Genomic DNA, 5,911 nt, shown 5'->3' with positions numbered 1-5,911 from the left:
CAAAAATGCAGAAAAACCAAAGAATCTGTGAGCCCTGAAGGATTTTCCTGATGAACAGCAGGCAGTTTAACTGTTCAGGACAAACAAGGGACTCAAGAACAACTATAAATAAAGTAAAAAAACACAGCTGTGGATCAGTCAGGTAACAACACAGTATTAAGAATCAAGTGTATGTAAACTTTTGAACATGGTCATTTTTATAAATTCAACTATTATTTTCTCTTGTGGACTATATGTAAACGTCTTTTATGTGAAATATCTTATTCAGGTCAGCACTAAATATAAAATAACATGCATTTTGTATGATCCCTCTTATTTTGGTAAAATAATTCACATTTTGCAGATTCTGCAAGGTTTATGAAAACTTTTGACCTCATCTGTACCTATTCCCTTCAAAATCAAAACTCAAACTGCATCCATTCCAACTGATAAAAAACCTAATGTTTCTATCCACCTAAACTGTTTCAGCTAATGAAACCAGACAAAGCAAGACCTTTAGTGTGAAATTGATTTAACATGATAATCAAGTCTGCTAAAGATTAAATTTAGATCATCTTGAGATCAAAACGATTGCATGAGATACTCCTCCATGGCGACTTCATTTGCAAACCGTAATAACCATTGGCCTCCGGCGTTTCCTCCCAGAGATCATGACTGTGATGATACGCTCATGTCCTCTCTCTAATTCTCTCTGACACCTCCTCCCGCTGTCCTGCAGCTCACCTCCCACCCCCTGCGTCTCACAGCTGAGTCTGTCCATCAAACTGCACCGGCAGCCATGAACAAGCCTGGGGATGGTTGGCTTGTGTGCTTTTTTGAGCTGTTTTGCAGCACTGTTTTCCCCTGATTTCCGACATCTGAATGTCCAGTGGAGACATTCTGGACGTCCAGGCTTGACAGAGTCCAGGTGAAACGAATTAATTCCTGACAAATTAATCCACCATGTTTTGAAATCATCCACATCAGGTGATGCATCAGATCCTCGACGTGTTAAAGTCAAAATAATGTCCCGTTTCCCCCCGTTTACAGCGCTCAAGTGTTTCCAAACAGGGTAGTATGTCCCACCTCTTCTAGCCACGGGATATTTATAGCCGGGTCTTGTGTTAACTCAGCTGCCATGCTTATCTCTCTGTGTGTGTGTGTGTGTGTGTGTCTATTTCAGATTGTAGCTTCACCCTCTCAGTGACAGTGAGACTGTGTACCTTGCTTTTGGCCTCTTAGTTTTTCCCCGGAGTTTCACACATACATTTCTCTCATTGGATATATTCTTCCACTCCATCGAGGAACCATCACAAGGTATGACGGTTGACACCCAAATCTGTTCTTTTGTAGATACTGTGATTTATTTATAGGTCTCAGAGTCTCAGACCCTCACAGACACCCATGTCCCGTTTAGCCAGTCTGACATTCTCCTCATGTAATTTTGGGACGTTGGGACATTTGTCTAGACCCAGAAGTCAAGTCTTTTGTTCAGGTTGGGAAATTAAAGGCCTTGTGTTTGGATCGCTGGGATATTCCCCGACTAAACGCGGCGCTGACTCCAGCTGAAACCTGAGCTCTGTCTCCCGGGATCATTTTCAGCCTCTGACTGATTTGTTTTGTTGTTTGCCGTGTAATGTCGAGGCGGATGACAAGATGTCGAGGTTTGGCAGGATTTGAAATGAGAATGCAATGTCATGGTCCTGTGACCTGAACTTCACATGAGTCAGAGTTTGTGTGCATTTGCATGAACATGAAGTGATTTGCAAGAAACAAGTGAGCAACTGTTTATCTTACAGAGGAAGCTGTGATTTGCAAAAAGATGCATGAAAGTTTGACATATTTAACATGTTTATGTGGTGTCAACATGGTGTGTTCCAATGTAGTTAATTAATATTATCACGTTAATAGTGGTGTCTCCATGGTACCAAGGTCAGAAAAAAAGCAGAAATATCTGATAAGTTTTATATTTTATTCTAGGCATAGTTATATATGTCATAACAAAAAACGAGTTGATCATTTAGATCAAAAATTTATCAACACATGGGAGAGAGATCTAGCATAAAATTATGGTAGTATATTAAAATAATAATAATTTAATGGAAACAAGTATTCACCATAATAAAAGTTAAATTTTGACACTGGTACATATGTTTAAAAATAAAGAAAATATCAAGATATCTTTTAAAATATATATTATATATTGCAAGCTGTTAATATTGATTTTTATTTGTTTACTTAAATGTATTTCTTGGCAGAATATTTTATATGATTAAAAAGAAATGTCCCTGAAAATCTAATTTCATAAGGACAAAATACTACAAATATCATGGTACCTTTTAGAAATTATATTGCAAGCTATTGCAAGCTACTATTTTTTTTTTAAATTGTATTTTGTATTCATTTCTTATTTTTTTAAGTGACATGGCAGAATTTAAAATAAATATATTACTTTGTATATTTATTTATTTTTCAAAGTAATATGTGAACACCTTTTTTTGTTTTAGTTCAATAATATAGACTTCGGTCATCACATAATTTAATTAAAATAATTTTATTTACTTATGATCAGCTATCTATATTGGTAGATTATATATATATGCTCGATTAATACTGCAAGCTATTTATATTTATTTTTTCTTTATTTTCTCTATAAGTGACATGGCAGAATTTTCTTTTTTTTTATTTATTAATATTTTTCTTTTATATTCATTTTCTCTTTTTCTAAGTGACATGGCAGAATTTTCATTTTTTATTTATTCTCAGTGCAAAAATATATGTAATGTTATATTATTTAGAATTAAGATTATTAGTTATTTTAAACTTATGAATTGTATTTCATGAATAGAATGTCGTCAAAAATAACGTCACAAAATATTATATTAATTATTCATATTTAATACAAAATATTATTTGTTAGTAAGGTAACTATTTTATCATCTTTGTATACAACATTGCATGTTATTTTTATTTGTAATGTTTTCCTTGGCAGCATATTATATTTGGTTAGAAAGAAATATCCCTGAAAATCAAATTTCATAAGGAAAAATACTTAAATACTTAAATACTAATAAAACTTGTTTTCAGACAATAATAATAAATAATAATAATATCATAGTACCTTTTAGAGCTTTTATTGCAAGCTGTTTATATATATATTTTAATTTCCTTATTTTAAATGCTGTGGCAGAATTTGTATTCATTTTTCTATTTAGTAGTAGCAGTACATTATTTATCCCCTTGCAGAAATTTTGTTTCAGTGGGTTGCACATAAACAATAGAAAGACATTACAACATATCAGCGAAAACACAAAATATAAGTAACAAAATATACGGTTAAGTAAGTTCATTTAAACACTTCACTGCTAAAAAGGTAAAAAGGACTTTTTCCCCCCTATTTTTAATAAATATTGACATTATAAATCTTCCACCTGAAGGAAAAAGCTCAAACACATCATACAATGGATGCATATTATCAGATGCAATTTTTGAAGCTTTACTCAAGCATCTGGTTTGATAAATTTGTTCTAAGCCTATCATAGGTGTACCAAGTAATTTACTTACAACATTTAGAATTTTCTTGAACAAATTTTTGTTCCTCTTGAGCATTTCCAAACCAAAAAGTGACACAAAAGGTCAAAACACTTTCAATAAAAGAATTATAAAACACTTTTAACAGTGGAAGGCTTATGTTTTTGTTTGTTTTAGTACAATAATACAGATTTTGGTCAAGATATATATATTATTTTAACTTTTATTATGACAGGACAGCATAGAGCAGACAGGACACTTAGTGGGAGGAATCGGGAAAGGTCCTCGAGCTGGGATTCGAACTCGGGACGCCCCCAGCGCATTGGCGCTATATGTCCTGGCACTTGCCCACAAGGCTGTCCGCAACAGACTTAATATATTTTAATTAAAACTAGATGAGTAAAGTTTGAGAACAAACTTTAAGTTGGCTTGAGAAAGCCTAGCCTGTAAGTTTGAAGCAGTTGTAAAAGTATGAAAGCAGCTAGCATGATTTAACACATTGCGTACGTGATTTAACATGTTGTTAACATGTTTTAGCATGATTAGCTTGTTGCTTGAATTTGTATAGGCTGATTACATTGTTAGCATGATTAGCATGTCGTTAACATAATTTGCAAGTTACTAGAATGTTGTTAGCATGATTAGCAAGTTACTAGCAGTTACTAGCTTGTTGTTAACATTTTTCTAACATGATTAGCATATTACTAGCATGTTGTTAACATGATTGGCATGTTGCTAGCATGATTAGCATGTTGCTAGCATGTTTTTAACACGATTAGCATTTTGTTAGCATATTTTTAACACGATTAGCATGTTGCTAGCACGATTAGCATGTTACTAGCATGTTGTTAACATGTTTCTAACATGATTAACATACTGCTAGCATAATTACCATGTAACTAGCATGTTGCTAGCATGATTACCGAGTTACTAGCATGTTGTTAGCATGATTACCAAGTTACTGGCATGTTGTTAGCATGATTATCATGTTACTAGTATATTGCTAGCATTTTTCTATCATGATTAGCATGTTGTTAGCATGATTAGCAAGTTACTACCATGTTGTTAGCATGGTACTAGCACGTTGCTAGCATTTTTCTATCACGATTAGCAAGTTACTAGCATGTTTGTAGCATGATTAGCATGTTGCCAGCATGATTTAGATAGCTAGATAGATTAGAAATATTTGAAATATTAGAGTGGATGTTAAATGAGTCTAAATGGATTAGAAATAGTACATAGAAGGGAAGCTTGATTGAGCCTTAAGGGATTCTGGGAGTTTGAAGAGTGTTGCTCATTTGAACACTCCGTCAATGTAAGTCTATGGGATTTTTGGTGGCTTTGATAGTCTGGTTTACGAAAACCGTAAGCCGGATCAGTCTGAAAAGATACAGCACACCGAGTCAGACCAGTCTGAAGATCTGGACCAAATTTTGGTGGTTCTAGCTTGAAAGCTCTAGGAGGAGACAGATACCGAAATTTGGCTCAGAAGAAGAAGAATAATCTTAAATAGGAGATCAGTAATTGGTTTTCTCAAGCCAACTTAATAATTTAATTATGATCAGCTATCTATATTAGTAGGTCCCTGGGTTTCTGAGTGGTAATACTGAGTTGTCATCAATTTAAAAGCTTACAGCACCTTAAGTGTCAACAGAGAAACCGATTTGTAAAATGAAAAACTGCTGGCTGAACACCGACATTGGTAATGAAGCACAGATCTGCAGTGTTTCCAGTCGATTCGTGCCATTTGGCCTTCATTAGACTCGGCTTCTGGGTTTGTTTTCGTCATGTGTTTGTGTTGCTGGAGCGGGCGCTCTGTATTTATCATGGAGCGAATGTTTCACTGAAGACTGTGGAAGAACATAATCTCTTTCATTTAGTGCCTTATTGCCTGAAGAAGCTCGGTTGGATTTGTCATCAGCGGCCTAATTCTAGACGTTGATGTTTTCTGTGTATTTGCCTGTGCAAAACTCACTGTCACGACGCCAGGCTGTTCTGTTAGCAGGTTTCTAGTGCGTTTACAATGGTTTCTGTGGGATTACCCCTACCCAAGTCCATAAGATATTCAGTTTCCTACTGTAGATGTGACTCCGGTCCTTCCTTCTTTCTAAACGCATGCAGTTATGTGTTGAGGTTTAATATATTTATATATCAGCAACAGTACTAGTGATCCACGGCTTCTTAGCAACCGCCACTATTAATTACACCCTGGTCTCCTGCATTACAGTACGTTTGCTGAGCGATGACCTCTGCAACCCTTCTGCTTTCGGGTTTTCGTTCTGGGTTAAAGTGTTGGTAAAAGAAGAGCTAAAAGGGAGAAGTTTTGTTTCATTTGAAATGATGTAATCCATTAACATCTCACAGCAGCAGGGTGGCAGATGAACACACACGGAGATGTTTT

At 35.1% G+C, this 5,911-nt stretch overlaps 1 protein-coding gene across 3 annotated transcripts in view; it reads left to right on the top strand.

Moving 5' to 3' along the window:
* Positions 1-1,150: 1,150 nt before the first annotated feature.
* LOC127172200 (unconventional myosin-XVIIIb) overlaps positions 1,151-5,911 on the top strand; it is a 70,146-nt gene continuing 65,385 nt past the window's right edge. For all 3 annotated transcript variants that reach the window (XM_051121398.1, XM_051121400.1, XM_051121397.1), the window contains exon 1: positions 1,151-1,296. The gene's annotated coding sequence lies outside the window, so the exon portion shown is untranslated. The remainder of the gene's footprint in view (positions 1,297-5,911) is intronic.

The sequence above is a fragment of the Labeo rohita genome, chromosome 10 (assembly GCF_022985175.1).
Source record: "Labeo rohita strain BAU-BD-2019 chromosome 10, IGBB_LRoh.1.0, whole genome shotgun sequence".
NCBI lineage: Eukaryota > Metazoa > Chordata > Actinopteri > Cypriniformes > Cyprinidae > Labeo > Labeo rohita.
The sequence above is the reverse complement of the archived record's forward strand: the minus strand, read 5'-3'. Positions and strand labels throughout refer to the sequence as shown.